The 13,791-nt window shown below is 50.9% G+C and overlaps 1 long non-coding RNA gene across 2 annotated transcripts; it reads right to left on the bottom strand.

Moving 5' to 3' along the window:
• Nucleotides 1-1,243: 1,243 nt before the first annotated feature.
• LOC103880209 lies at nucleotides 1,244-8,830 on the bottom strand. 2 transcript variants are annotated; one of them, XR_001897837.2, is made up of 3 exons: nucleotides 8,659-8,830; nucleotides 2,301-2,342; nucleotides 1,244-1,723 (listed from the first exon to the last, which is right to left on the bottom strand). It is a non-coding gene; the product is annotated as an uncharacterized LOC103880209 (long non-coding RNA). The 2 variants fall into 2 exon arrangements; XR_002519062.1 differs by lacking the exon at nucleotides 1,244-1,723 and having other exon boundaries at nucleotides 1,725-2,342.
• Nucleotides 8,831-13,791: the final 4,961 nt, after the last annotated feature.

Raw genomic sequence — 13,791 nt, forward strand, 5'->3', positions numbered from 1 at the left:
TTTCTCTGGATCCTTGTCTTTGGAGAGTCTGCCTCTCTGGCATAGATGCGGGGATGTGAGAGGCTGGAACGCTCAAGGCACTCTTGTTTCCCACCGTGTGGAGGAAGCCAGTCTGCAGGAGGAGAAAATGAAGCCTTACAGAGAGGTGAGAGTTGGAGGGAGACAATGTCCCAGCTGAGTTCAGTACCCAGGCCCTAGGCTCAGGTGCTTTCACTCTGCCTAACCTTCCTGAGGGCTGGACGTTCCACTCTTCCTTCCTTTGAGTGAGTGAGTCTATACTTCTTCCAGGAAAGTCCCGTTTTGGGTTCCTGCCACTTGTAACCAAAAGAGCCCCGAGTCTCCCCCCCCAGCACCCTGGGCATCACAGGCCTCCATCTATGTTGAATGAGTGGTGGGAGACAGGAATAGCCACACATCTCTGTAGTGATATGGAAGGTCAGAGGTCCCTGGTGCAGGGGCACAGGCAGCAGCTCCTGCTGGGGAGCGCTTTAGTTTTCCTCATGGTTTCCTCCTGAGGGTGTGGCCCTAGGCCGAGTGACAGGAACAGCTGCAGCTGGCAGATTGGAGAGGAAGAGTTTGCAGCTGTTACAGTTGCTTCTAAGTCCCCGATACACAGAAAAACACACACGATCTCACTTTTCAAATGATCCTCCTTGCCATGATAAGGAACAAACACTTCTTGAGTTTTCATCATGTACCAGACACACTGCTGGGTGCTTTGCTTAGATGACTGTGCTCGATCTTCATCTCTGTTCCCAAACATAGTTGGGCCCCGGCAGGCGGCACTGACAGCACCCACGGACCCGTGAGAAATGCAGAATCCCAGGCCCTACTTCAAACCTACAGAGTCAGAATCTGCATTTTAACCCAATGATCAAGGGATTCTTAGCCGTGGGAAAGTCTGACAAGTATTGATGCCAGGCAGACGCCAGGACGCCCAGTCAAATGTGAACTCCAGATCAAAGATGAGTAATTTTTTAGTCTAAAAATGTCCCAATACTGGCTGGGCACAGTGGTTCACTCCTGTAATCCCAGCACTTTGGGAGTTTGAGGCTGGCAGCTCACATGAGGTCAGGAGTTCGAGACTAGCCTGGCCAACACAGCGAAATCCTGTCTACTAAAAATACAGAAATTAGCCACGTGTGATGGCCCAGGCCTGTAATCCCAGCTACTCGGGAGGCTGAGGCAGGAGAATTGCTTAAACCCGGGAGGGGGAGGTTGCAATGAGCCAAGATCTGTACTCCAGCCTGAGCTACAGAGCAAGTCTCTGTCTCAAAAAAATAATTAAAAAAAAAAAAAAAAGTCCCAGTACTTATCCAATCTATACATATAGGATGCATATATACATCTGTTGTTTATTTGAAATAAATGCAACTGAACGTTGCATGTTAAATGCATCCTGTATTTTAATTTGCTAAATATGGCGAGCCTATGTGGAGAACCTTGTGGTCGCCTCCTATGACGTTCTTCACCCATCTTCCCAGATTCGCACACCTCCTCCGTGTGCCAGCTGTTGTGACTGGGGCGCAGAGGGCGGGGCTTTGAGGAAACAGAGCGACCCTGCCTCAGACCAACCATTCCGGCCTGTGCCCCATGCACACCGATGGGACAGAGACGTGCTGAGTGGGGCTCTGGGAAACCTCCTGGATGGCAGGATGTGGGACGTGATGATTGCAGCGGTGGCACGTTTCAGGTTGCGTGAGACAAATGCAGCTCAAACGGACTGGAGGTTTAAAAAGGAGAAAGAAAACTTTATTGGCTCGGGTAACTAAAAACAAACAGCAGCAACGAACACCAGAAGCTGAAGCTGGACACCTTGGGGCGTGGTTGGTTGGATCCGGGAGCGCAGGGCCCCAGGCCTGGCCCGCTATCTGGGCTCCACGGACCTGTTCGGTTTCTACCCCTCCAGCGTGGGGGGATAAAGGCCACTGCAGGGCCGAGGCTGCCCTCACTGCCCCACCCTTCTATTGTTTCCGTGAATCTGATTGGCTCACCTGAACCAATCACAGGGGCTGGGCAGGGGTGGAGGTTCTGATTGGCCAGTCCCAAGTCACATGTCCACTCCTGGAGCAGGGCAGAACCAGCTCTGGTAAACCACGTGGAAGGAGAGGACGGAAGGGGTGGCCTATTCTCTTTCCAGGACAGCCTGGGTGCAGTGACTACAGACAAGGGTGGGTGCCCACAGCCAAAATAGGGGGTCTGGAGGAAGGGTCCAGGTAGCCACAGGCATTCCCTCATGCTGTGTTCACCACTGTCCAGAGAATTAATAAGATAACCCAAATTTCTCCAGCTTCACTTACCATATGGCATTTAACCCTCAAGTCCATCTCATAGAGTAGGTGCTGGAAATGGAAGAAAGACACATATGTAAATGTGTGTACATGCTTCCAAGAGGATATACGAATGCATAAATATGCATTTCTTCTCTAAGAATGGCATGTTGGATGGCCGGGCGCGGTGGCTCAAGCCTGTAATCCCAGCACTTTGGGAGGCCGAGACGGGCGGATCACGAGGTCAGGAGATCGAGACCATCCTGGCTAACATGGTGAAACCCCGTCTCTACTAAAAAATGCAAAAAACTAGCCGGGCGAGGTGGCGGGCGCCTGTAGTCCCAGCTACTCAGGAGGCTGAGGCAGGAGAATGGCGTGAACCCGGGAGGCGGAGCTTGCTGTGAGCCGAGATCCGTCCACTGCACTCCAGCCTGGGTGACAGAGCGAGACTCCGTCTCAAAAAAAAAAAGAATAAAAAAAAAAAAAAAAAAGAATGACATGTTGGCTGGGCGTGGTGGCTCACATCTGTAATCCCAGCACTTTGGGAGGCCAGGGCAGGAGGATCACTTGAGGCCATGAGTTGGATACCAGCCTAGGCAACATAGAAAGACTCCGTCTCTACAAAAAAAAAACTAGGTGTGGTAGCGCAAGCCTGTGGTCCCAGCTATTCAGGAAGCTGAGACAGGAGGATTACTTTAGCCCAGGAGGTTGAGGGTGCAGTGAGCCATGATGGTGCCAGTACACTCCAGCCTTGGTGACAGAGCAAGACCGTGTTTCAAAAATCATCATCATCATCATCAAATGTTTATCTCATTGAAATGCATTTCTAAATACATTTGTTAAAGAATAAATCCTCAATTTAAATTGAATTGTCCATCCATTGCACTTTGTCCTTTAAAACTTTTTTTTTTTTTTTTTTTTTGGAGACTGAGTTTCGCTCTTTCCCCCAGGCTGGAGTGCAGTGGTGTGATCTCGGCTCACCGCAACGTCCCCCTCCCAGTTTCAGGCCATTCTCCTGCCTCAGCCTCCCAAGTAGCTGGGATTATAGGCGCCTGCCACCACACCCAGCTAATTTTTGTACTTTTAGTAGAGACGGGATTTCAACATGATGGCCAGGCTGGTCTCGAACTCCTGAGCTCATAATCCGCCTGTCTTGGCCTCCCAAAGTGCTGGGATTATAGGCGTGAGCCACCGCACTCGGCCTGTCCTCTAAAACTTGTGATGCCAAGGAGAAAAAAATTGACCAAACCAAACACCCAAAGACCTCCTTAACTATAAAGCTTATTTTCATGTAATAAGAAAAATATAGTATGACCCTTTAGGCTTCAGTTCATTTCAAGCGAATCCTTCTGTGGTAATGACAACATGAAAAAATTAACGAGAGCTCTTAAATAAATCGTAAAACCTGTTAAACTTTCTCTCCAGGTGGTGGATTGTTCCCAGTGCTATAAAAGTTCAGTGTAAATTCCAAGCGGTTTTGAGGAACGCTTCCACCTGTTTTCTTCTTGTTGCTGCAGGAGTTTATTTATCCGAAGCAGTTTTTCCTGACATTATTGCACACAGTAAAATGTCTGAGGTTGCTGGTTATGTATTTTATTTTATTTTATTTTATTTCATTTCATTTTTTGAGATGGAGTCTCACTCTGTCCCCCAGGCTAGAGTGCAGTGGCATGATCTCGGCTCACTGCAACCTCCACCTCCCGGGTTCACACCATTCTCCTGCCTCAGCCTCCCGAGTAGTTGGGACTACAGGCGCCTGCCACCACACCCGGCTAACTTTTTGTATTTTTTAGTAGAGATGGGGTTTCACTGTGTTAGCCAGAATGGTCTCGATCTCCTGACCTCGTGATCCACCCGCCTCAGCCTCCCAAAGTGTTGGGATTACAGGCATGAGCCACCACGCCCGGCCGAGGTTGCTGGTTAGATCTTACAGACCCCTGCCTACCCAAAGGGGCTGCTTGGAGAAGTGGCACCAGTCTGTGAAGGTCAGACAGCCTGGGCCATAATTCTCAGCCCTGTCTCCTGAAGGTTGTGCAGTGTGGTGAGGAGAGAGAGAGAGAGAGGCTTTGGGCCCCTCCAAACCTCTGTGGAATGGCCAGAAATAGCACAAGAGGTCCTCAATGTCCGAGAGTAACTGGCACTGGGAAAAGACCACTTAATACAGCAGTCCATATTTTATATTTATGCAAGACAGTTATTTTCATGTTTGTTTGGGATTCTCGACAAATGAAACAACAAAAAAACCATTTTAAGAAAATACGGGCCGAGCCAGGTGTGGTGGCTCATGCCTGTAATCCCAGCACTTTGGGAGGCCGAGGTGGATGGATCACGAGGTCAGCCATTCAAGACCAGCCTGGCCAAGATGGTGAAGCCCCATCTCTACTAAAAAAATACAAAAAAATTAGCTGGGCATGGTGGCGAGCACCTGTCATCCCAGCTACTCAGGAGGTTGACACAGAGAATTGCTTGAACCTAGGAGGTGGAGGTTGCGGTGAGCCGAGATTGTGCCACTGCACTCCAGCCTGGGCAACAAAACGAGACTTGGTCTCAAAAAAAAAAAAAAAAATTGTATTCTGTACAAAGAGTCACACCACAACAGCAAAAATTCAACACCTTCCTTCCTCTGACAACATCCCATTCTTTACTGCCGCTTCCTTACCCTTGAAAACGCAACCCTGCGCTATCTTCCTGCCTTCAGGGCAAAAATTAAAGAGAAGAGCTGGGCATGGTGGCTCAAACCTGTAATCCCAGCCACGTGGGAGGCTGAAGCGGGAGGATCCCTTGAGGCAGGGAGTTCAAGATCAGCCTGGGCAACATAACGAGACCCTATCTCTGTACTTAGAAAAAAAATTTGAAGCCGGGTGCAGTGACTCACGCCTGTAATCCCAGCCCTTATGGGAGGCCGAGGCGGATGGATCACATGGGGCCAGGAGTTCGAGACCAGCTTGGCCAACGTTGCGAAACCCTGTCTCTACTAAACATACAAAAATTAGCTGGGGGCATGGCGGCCTGTGTCTATAATTCCAGCTACTCGGGAGGCTGAGGCATGAGAATCCCTTGAACCTGGGAGGCGGAGGTTGCAGTGAGCCAAGATCGCGTCACTGCACTCCAGCCTGGGCGACAGAGCGAGACTGTCTCAAAAAAAAGGAAAGAAAAATTATGGAGGAATCCAATCAGTGCATTGCCCTGCTTCTTAAGCCTTCATTAGAACTGCTCCCCACTTCCCCCAACCCCCGGCAGAGCCCTCTAGCGCAAGCCCTAACGCTCTGAAAGGCCTCTTCTGACTCCTTGTACAGTGATCCCCTGGAATGCGTCCTCCCTTGCTGAACCAAGATAAATAAACCTCACTGACTGCCAGTGGTTCTTTTGGCCCTTGATCGGCTTTCCGCGTCTTACTCGATGCACTTAATTAGCAAAGCCCAATTCAGCCCGGAACTCTAGCTGTCCGGAGGCCTGGGAGATGCACCTTCAATCTCCAACCGGAGAGTAAAGGGGTGGAAGTGGGGGCGAGACGGAAGCCGCAGTATCAACCTCAGAGAAGCCGCCTTCACTCTGGCCAGACACTGCGAGATACAGTTGGAAAGAATTTCCAAGGAATTCTTCTCTGCCTTGGCAGTGAGGGTAAGGTCGGCTTGACTCCCTCCTCCTGGAGGCCCTGCTCACTCTCTGAACGTCTAAAGAAGAGGATGTATCTGGCCGGTGGAAAACCTGCTGCCTCAGCTGGGCGGGGACCTCAGAATGCCCTTTTTTTTTCTTTTTCTTTTCTTTTTTTTTTTTTTTGAGATAGAGTCTGGCACTGTTGCCCAGGCTGGAGTCCAGTGGTGTGATCTTGGCTCACTGCAACCTCCGCCTCCCAGGTTCAAGTGATTCTCCTGCCTCAGCCTCCCAAGTAGCCGGGATTACAGGTGCCCGCCACCACGCCTGGCTAATTTTTGTATTTTTAGTGGAGATGCGGTCTCACCATGTTGGCCAGACTGGTCTCGAACTCCTGACCTCAGGTGATCCACCCACCTCGGCCTCCCAAAGTGCTGGAATGACAGACGTGAGCCACCGCGCCCGGCCAGAATGCCCTTCTTGAGCCTCAGCTTCCTCATCTGTGAGAGAGGCTCAGGACACCTGCCGCTGGCCTTAAAACCCGGGTCTCTTGCTGTGTCACCTGCTCCACTGAGCCTCGATTATCCCAACTGTAAAATGGGGTGATCCTCTGATGAGATCTGCTGCCTTGCCAGCTGAGCATGAGGGGGAAATCAGATAATGGGCAGTGTGATCCATCATTAAGCAATTCGTTCATTAATTTCATTATCTTTTCTCAAACATTTCCTGGGGCCTGGGGAGCCAAAGATGACTCAGGTTCAGATCCAGCCCCTTGGGAGCCCACACTGCCAGACACAGACTGACATCTGTACGCGATCCCCGCTCCCCTTCTGCTGGTTCTCCCCCTCACATGCTCACTCAGGCATCCATCATCCACTCACCCATAAACACAACCTGAGCCTCCAGAGATGAACCAAACCCCATCCCTGCCCTGGGGGATCTTACTGCTTCAAAGCACCACACAAAGAGAAAAACCTTAATTATTATTTGGGGCAATAATTATAGCAGAGCTACAAAGGAGCCGAGAAGCTGGAAGGTATGAGCTAAATTTGCTGTCAGAGGAATTCTCGCCCTCAGGCCTGGGAAGCAGGGTAAGAACCACTTGCCTTCACTCTTATTTACTCGTTCACAGGCAGGCCCCAAGCCAGCAGCTGGGTACAGCAGGCAAGGAGGGTTGGTCTCTGTTGCTGAGTCGCTCAGTGTGAGGTGGGCGGAGCAGTCACCCAAAAATAGTATATGAAATGGAGAAAGAGGGGGCTCTGCGGAAGCGCCAATGAGGCACGTGGTCCAGGCTTACAGGTGTGGGGGTGGTCTGGGAAGGCTTCCTGGAGGAGGGGACATCTGATCACAGAGGATTATACGATGTTACCAGATGAAGAAGTGGAGGAAGGACATTTCCTGGAAGTCGTCCCTTCATTTCATTCCTCACCAATATTTATGGCCCACTTACCATGCATTAGGCCCTGTCCTAAACGATGGTGTGCCAATATTGCACAGATTATCAAGGTGATATTTATGTAAACAGGACCCAGGGCAAAATTAAAATGCAGAGCCCTGTATTAAAAAAAAAAAAATAGATTAAGAATGTCAAGCTGGGTGTGGTAGCTGTAATCCCAGCTACTCAGGAGGCTGAAGCAGGAGGATCTCATGAGGCCAGGAGTTGCTGAGACCTTCTTTCTTTTTTTTTCCTTTTTTTTTTTGTGATGGAGTCTCGCTCTGTCTCCCAGGCTGGAATGCAATGGCCGGATCTCGGCTCACTGCAAGCTCTGCCTCCCGGATTCACGCCATTATCCTGCCTCAGCCTCCCGAGTAACTGGAACTACAGGGGCCTGCCACCACACCCGGCTAATTTTTTGTATTTTTAGTAGAGATGGGGTTTCATCGTGTTAGCCAGGATGGTCTCGATCTCCTGACCTCGTGATCCTCCCACCTCGGCCTCCCAAAGTGCTGGGATTACAGGTGTGAGCCACCACGCCCAGTAAGACCTTATTTCTTAAAAAAAAAAAAATAAATAAATAAAATGTCAGGCCAGACACGGTGGCTCACGCTTGTAATCCCAGCACTTTGGGAGGCTGAGGCAGGAGGATCACAAGGCCAGGAGATCGAGACCATCCTGGGTAACACGGTGAAACCCCGTCTCTACTAAAAATAAAAAAAAATCAGCTGGGCGTGGTGGCGGGAGCCTGTAGTCCCAGCTACTCGGGCTGAGGCAGGAGAATGGTGTGAACCCGGGAGGCGGAGTTTGCAGTGAGCCGCGATCGCGCCACTGCACTCCTGCCTGGGTGACAGAGCGAGACTCCGTCTCAAAAAAAAAGAAAAAAAATGTGAAGATGGCCACAGCTGGGCATTCAACCAAGTGCAGGGCACCCTGCAACCACACAGGTTGCATCCCATGAAGCTGGCCCTGGATATATGTGACTTGCTGTCACTTTTGGCTTCAACAGACTGGACTCAGAATGGCTTGAGGGGACTTTTTACTTCATACCAAGAGAAGCCTGGAGATAGGGCAGGTCCAGCCAGGGTTGGTTAAAATTCAGCTGCCAAACCATGCCATGAAGAACCAGGTTCCTCCGTCTCCCCTCCCTTCCATCCTAAGTGAGCAGCTCCCACTACCAGCCCTCATGGTACCCAGGTGGCTGCCCCAGCTTGAAGTGTCACCTGCAGACAGGGCAGGGCTCCAGGAAAACTGTTTCTTCCAATTTATCTGTTGCTTAAGAGTTGGGAAAAACCTTTCCCAGCAGTGGCCCCAGCAAATCTGCCTTCAGGTTTCATTGGCCAGAATAGTGTCACATACCTGAGTGTCAACCAATGGCTGGCAAGGAGAAGGAGCACAGCATGATTGTCTTATATCAATAAGGACCTGCTCCTGGTCGGGCGCGGTGGCTCACGCTGGTAATCCCAGCACTTTGGGAGGCTGAGGTGGGCGGATCACTTGAGATCAGGAGTTCGAGGCCAGCCTGGCCAACATGGTGAAATCCCGTCTCTGATAAAAATACACAAAAAAAATTAGCCGGGCGAGGTGGCGCGTGCCTGTAATCCCAGCTACTTGGGAGGCTGAGGCAGGAGAATTGCTTGAACCCAGGAGGCAGAGGTTGCAGTGAGCCAAGATCGCACCACTGCACTCCAACCTGGGTGACAGAGCGAGATTCTGTCTCAAAAAAAAAAAAATAGCTAAAAAAAAGGACCCGCTCCTTATTGGGCCCTTGGGCCCTTATTCACCACCCCCACCCCCAATCCCAACTCTCTGAGTGAGTTATGACCTCCATTCAAGTGAAGACACTGATGAGCTGAGATCCCCGGGGTCTCTCGGCTGGGGCATGTTGGGTGGGTTTGAAGCCTTGCCCTCACCCACTGTGCTAGGCCCAAAACTCTGGCTGGACACTGACTCTGTGTACTCTGTCCACCCTCGTATCCTTTGCGCCCGTACAACATCTCATCTGTCTCATCATAGGTGTCCAGTTTGTCTGAAGCGAACAGATGCTGAGCAGACAATAGCCTGTGGTGAAACAAGCTGTTTTTGTTACATGGATGTGGGGAGGGAGGGAAGAGTCAACTTTGCATTTGAGTTGGGCGTGCTTTTATTAGTGACTCCACTGGAGGTTAAGTAAGAATAGCGAATGTTTACTGAATTCTTACTCCCTGCCAGGTAGCCTTCTGAGTGCTTTGCATGTATTAACTCATGAATCCTCCCAAGCACCTTGGGACTACTCTAGAGTGCAGGAAGCCGCGACTTTCTAGAGTGCAGGCAGGAGGTATCCCCTGGAGGCCTTGTTCAAGTAAATCGCTGGGCCCCCTGCTAGAGTTTCTGATCCAGTCTGAGGCAGAGACCGAGATTCTGCATTTCTTTTTTTAGATGGAGTTTCACTCTTGTTGCCCAGGCTGGAGTGCAGTGGCGCCATCTCAGCTCACCACAACCTCTGGCTCCCAGGTTCAAGTGATTCTCCCGCCTCAGCCTCCTGAGTAGCTAGGATTATAGGCGTGTGCCACCACGTCCGGCTAATTTTTTTGTATTTTTAGTGGAGATGGGGTTTCTCCATGTTGGTCAGGCTGGTCTCAAGCTCCCGACCTCAGGTGATCCGCCCGCCTCGGCCTCCCAAAGTGCTGGGATTACAGGCGTGAGCCACTATGCCTGGCCGAGAGTCTCCCTTTCTAACAAGCTCCCAGGTGATGTTGTGCAGCCGGTCTGGGGACTACACTTTGAGAAGTGCTGCGTTAGAGGAACTTAAAAGAGTGACCGGTGAGGCCGGGTGTGGTGGCTCACGCCTGTCGTCCCAGCACTTTGGGAGGCCAAGGCGGGAGGATTACCTGAGGTCAGGAGCTCAAGACCAGCCTGGCCAACATGGCAAAACCCCTTCTCTATTAAAAATACACAAATGAACTGGGTGTGGTGGTGGGCGCCTGTTGTCCCTACTATTCAGGAGGCTGAGGCAGGAGAATCAGTTGAGCCCTGGAGGAGGAGGTTGCAGTGAGCCAATATCAAGCCACTGCACTCCAGCCTGGGCAACAGACTCAGTCTCAAAAAAAAAAAAAGAAAAAAGAGAAAAAAAAAGTGGCCAACGAGTTGAAGCATAGTGTTGAAGAGGGGAGGGGAACGGTGTTGGATTGAGAGCCTGTGTGAAAGCTGTATGTGACATGCAGGCACCTGGCCAACCAGGAAGCGGTGGCTGGAATAGTCCTCCGGATCTTCCTGCCAAGCTGTGTGCCCCCGCTCAGTTCTGCAGTGCTTCTGAGGGCCATGCTTTTCTCACACACACACAAAGGCACTCTATAAGCTAAAGAAACTCTGGGTCTGAAAGCAGATCATGTGGGACTGTGCAGGCCAGCGACGAGGGTTTGCAATGGAGGGTTTTAAGCAAAAATGACATGACCCTTTTTAAGTTTAAATAAGATCCCTCTGGGGCCAGGTTCGGTGACTCATGCCTGTAATTCCACCACTTTGGGAGGCCAAGGCAGTGGATCACCTGAGGTCAGGAGTTCGAGACCAGCCTGGCCAACATGGTGAAACCCCATCTCTACTAAAAATACAAAAAAATTAGCTGGACATGGCAGGCGCCTGTAATCCTAGCTACTCAGGAGGCTGAGGCAGGAGAATCGCTTGAACCCATGAGGTGGAGGTTGTAGTGAGCCGAGATGGAACCATTGCACTCCAGCCTGGGTGACGACAGGGAAAAATCCATCTCAAAAAAAAAAAAAAAAAAAAAAAATCCCTCTGATGAACGGGTCAACAAAATATGGTCCGTGTATGCAACAGAATATTAGGCAATCTTTAAAAGGAAGGAGATTTTGACACATGCCACAACATGGATGAACCTTGAGGACATTTTGCCAAGTTAAACAAGACAGTCACAAGAGACAAATACTGTATGATTCCACTTACATGAAGTATTAATGTAGCCATAATCACAGAACCTGGGCCGGGTATGGTGGCTCACATCTGTAATCCCAACACTTTGGGAGGCCGAGGCAGGTGGATCACTGGAGCCCGGGAGTTTAAGCCCAGCCTGGGTAACATGGCGAAACCCCATCTCTACAAAAAAAAAAAAAAAAGAAATAAAAAAAAAGTAGCTGGGTGTGGTTGTGTGCACCTGCAGAGAATACCTTGAGCCTGGGAGGGGAAGTCACAGTGAGCCGAGACTGAGCCACTGTACTCCAGCCTGGGTGACAGACAGAGTCTGACTCTGCTGCCCAGACTGGAGTGCAGTGGTACAGTCTTAGCTCCCTGTACCCCAACCTCTGCCTCCTAGGTTCAAGTGATTCTCTGGCTTCACCCTCCCAAGTAGCTGGGATTACACGCACCCGCCACCACACCCAGCTAATTTTTATATTTTTAGTAGAGACAGGGTTTCACCTTGTTTACCAGGCTGGTCTTGAACTCCTGACTTTGTGATCTGCCCGCCTCGGCCTCCCAAAGTGCTGGGATTACAGGCGTGAGCCACCACGCCCGGCCTCGCTTGAACGTACTTAATGCTACTGAACTGTACCTTAAAAATGATTAAGACAGTAATTTTTATCTTATACATATTTTACCACAATAAAAAGAAAGATCCCTCTGGCCGCTGTGTGGAGTAGGAACTGGGGGAGGGGCAGGAAGCAGAAGAGGCCAGAGTGGAAGCATGACAATGTCTAAAGAAGCTATGGGGACTTAGACCAGGTGGTAGCCGTAGACAGGAGAGCTGTGGACAGCTTCTGACTCTATTCTGAAGACAGAACCAATAGGACCTGATGACAGATTGCATGCGGCAGGTGATGAAAAAGAGGAATTGGCTGGGCATGGTGGTTCACGCTTGCAATCACAGCACTTTGGGAGGCCGAGGAGGCAGATCACTTGAGGCCAGGAGTTTGAGACCAGCCTGGCCAACACGGCAAATCCCATCTCTATTAAAAATACAAAAATTAGCTGGGCATGGTGGTGCACGGCCGTAGTCCTGGCTGCTCAGGAGGATGCGGCACGAGAATCGCTTGAGACTGGGAATCGGAGGTTGCAGTGAGCTGTGATCGCATCACTGCACTCCAGCCTGGGCGACAGAGCCAGACCCCGTATCAAAAAACAAAACAAAACAAACAAAAAAAGAATCAAGGGCTGCTTTTCTATTTTTGGCCTGAACATTTGGGTGAATGATGGACTTGCTATCTAAGATGATAGAGTAATGGGAAGGAATAAGTTTCTTCACAAGGTAGGGGAGAAAAATTCTCTACTGTCCACCTTAGGTTTGAGATGCCTATTAAGAAATCCAAGTGGAGATGTCAAGTAGGCCATCGGATGTGAGTGGGAAGAAGATCACCGTGTTCTAGGAGCAGAAAGGAGGCATGACTGGAACTCATTAAACACGAGAAGACAGAGGGTAGATAGGTGGGCCAGGGCAGGTTAGGCCACTGTGGGCAAACTGGTCACGAGGTTCTAAGTCAACCACTCATCGCATGTGAAACCTGGGGCAAGTTGTTCATTTATGAATATGGTAAGAGGAACAACCTCCATGTAATGAATGCTTGTTATGGGTAAGCCACTGTCTTCCTTTTTACGGCGCAGAGTCTTCGGATCAGCCGGGGAGGTGGGGGAGGGGAGGGGATTCTCTTATCCTTGTTGTACAGAGGAGGAAATATGCCGCGGGCTGAGGTAGGGCTTGTATGAGCCATAATCAGGTCTGGAACTGTCTAGATAAAGGGCGTCAGCTGATCTCTTAGGATGTCTGTCTTCTTCGGAGTCCTGAGATGCAGAAACTGAGGCCTCAGGACGGGGAAATAGTCTGTCCAATGGGGCAGAGCGAGGACGCGCGGCACGTAGCCCTGTCCCCCAGTTCACACCAGGAAAAACTGAGGCTAAAGAGAGGACGGTGTCCTGTCCAGGTTCACACAGGAAGAGCCAAACCGAGGCCCCCGCGCTGGCCCCCTCCTGAACCACCGCCCACCCCGGAACAGGAGGGCAGCCCGCTCACGTCCTGATTCCTGGCACCCACATCGGCTCTTAAGTTCTGCCCGGGTGGAGAGTGAGGACACACACACAAAAAAAGCGATCCGTAGTCAAGGAGACGTAGCCTGCACTCCTGATTGGCGCAGAACTCTAGCCTGGTCTCCTCCTCCTCTTCGCTTGCCAGCTTCTAGAGCTCTGGAGGCCCCACCTCCCAAATGCCCGGCGGTGCCCGACCTCCCCTAATCTCCACAACAGCGCCGCCATGGCTCCTCCTACTCCTCCCTCTTTTTTTTTCTCGACACGTCTGCGCATGCCCAGGGCCCGCGCGCAGACTACTGGGAAGCCTCCTCGTGCATTCTGGGAAATGTATTCCAAAGCCTGACGCGCTCAGAGAGCCCGCGACACTTGCGCCGTCAAGGCCCAATAGGCCGCAGACGACGCTTTCGTGCATCTTGGGAAATGTAGTTCCAGTGTTGGGGAAGAGCAGTGCATGCACAAGGGTGAGCGGGTCCCCACGGC

The sequence above is a fragment of the Papio anubis genome, chromosome 20 (assembly GCF_008728515.1).
Source record: "Papio anubis isolate 15944 chromosome 20, Panubis1.0, whole genome shotgun sequence".
NCBI lineage: Eukaryota > Metazoa > Chordata > Mammalia > Primates > Cercopithecidae > Papio > Papio anubis.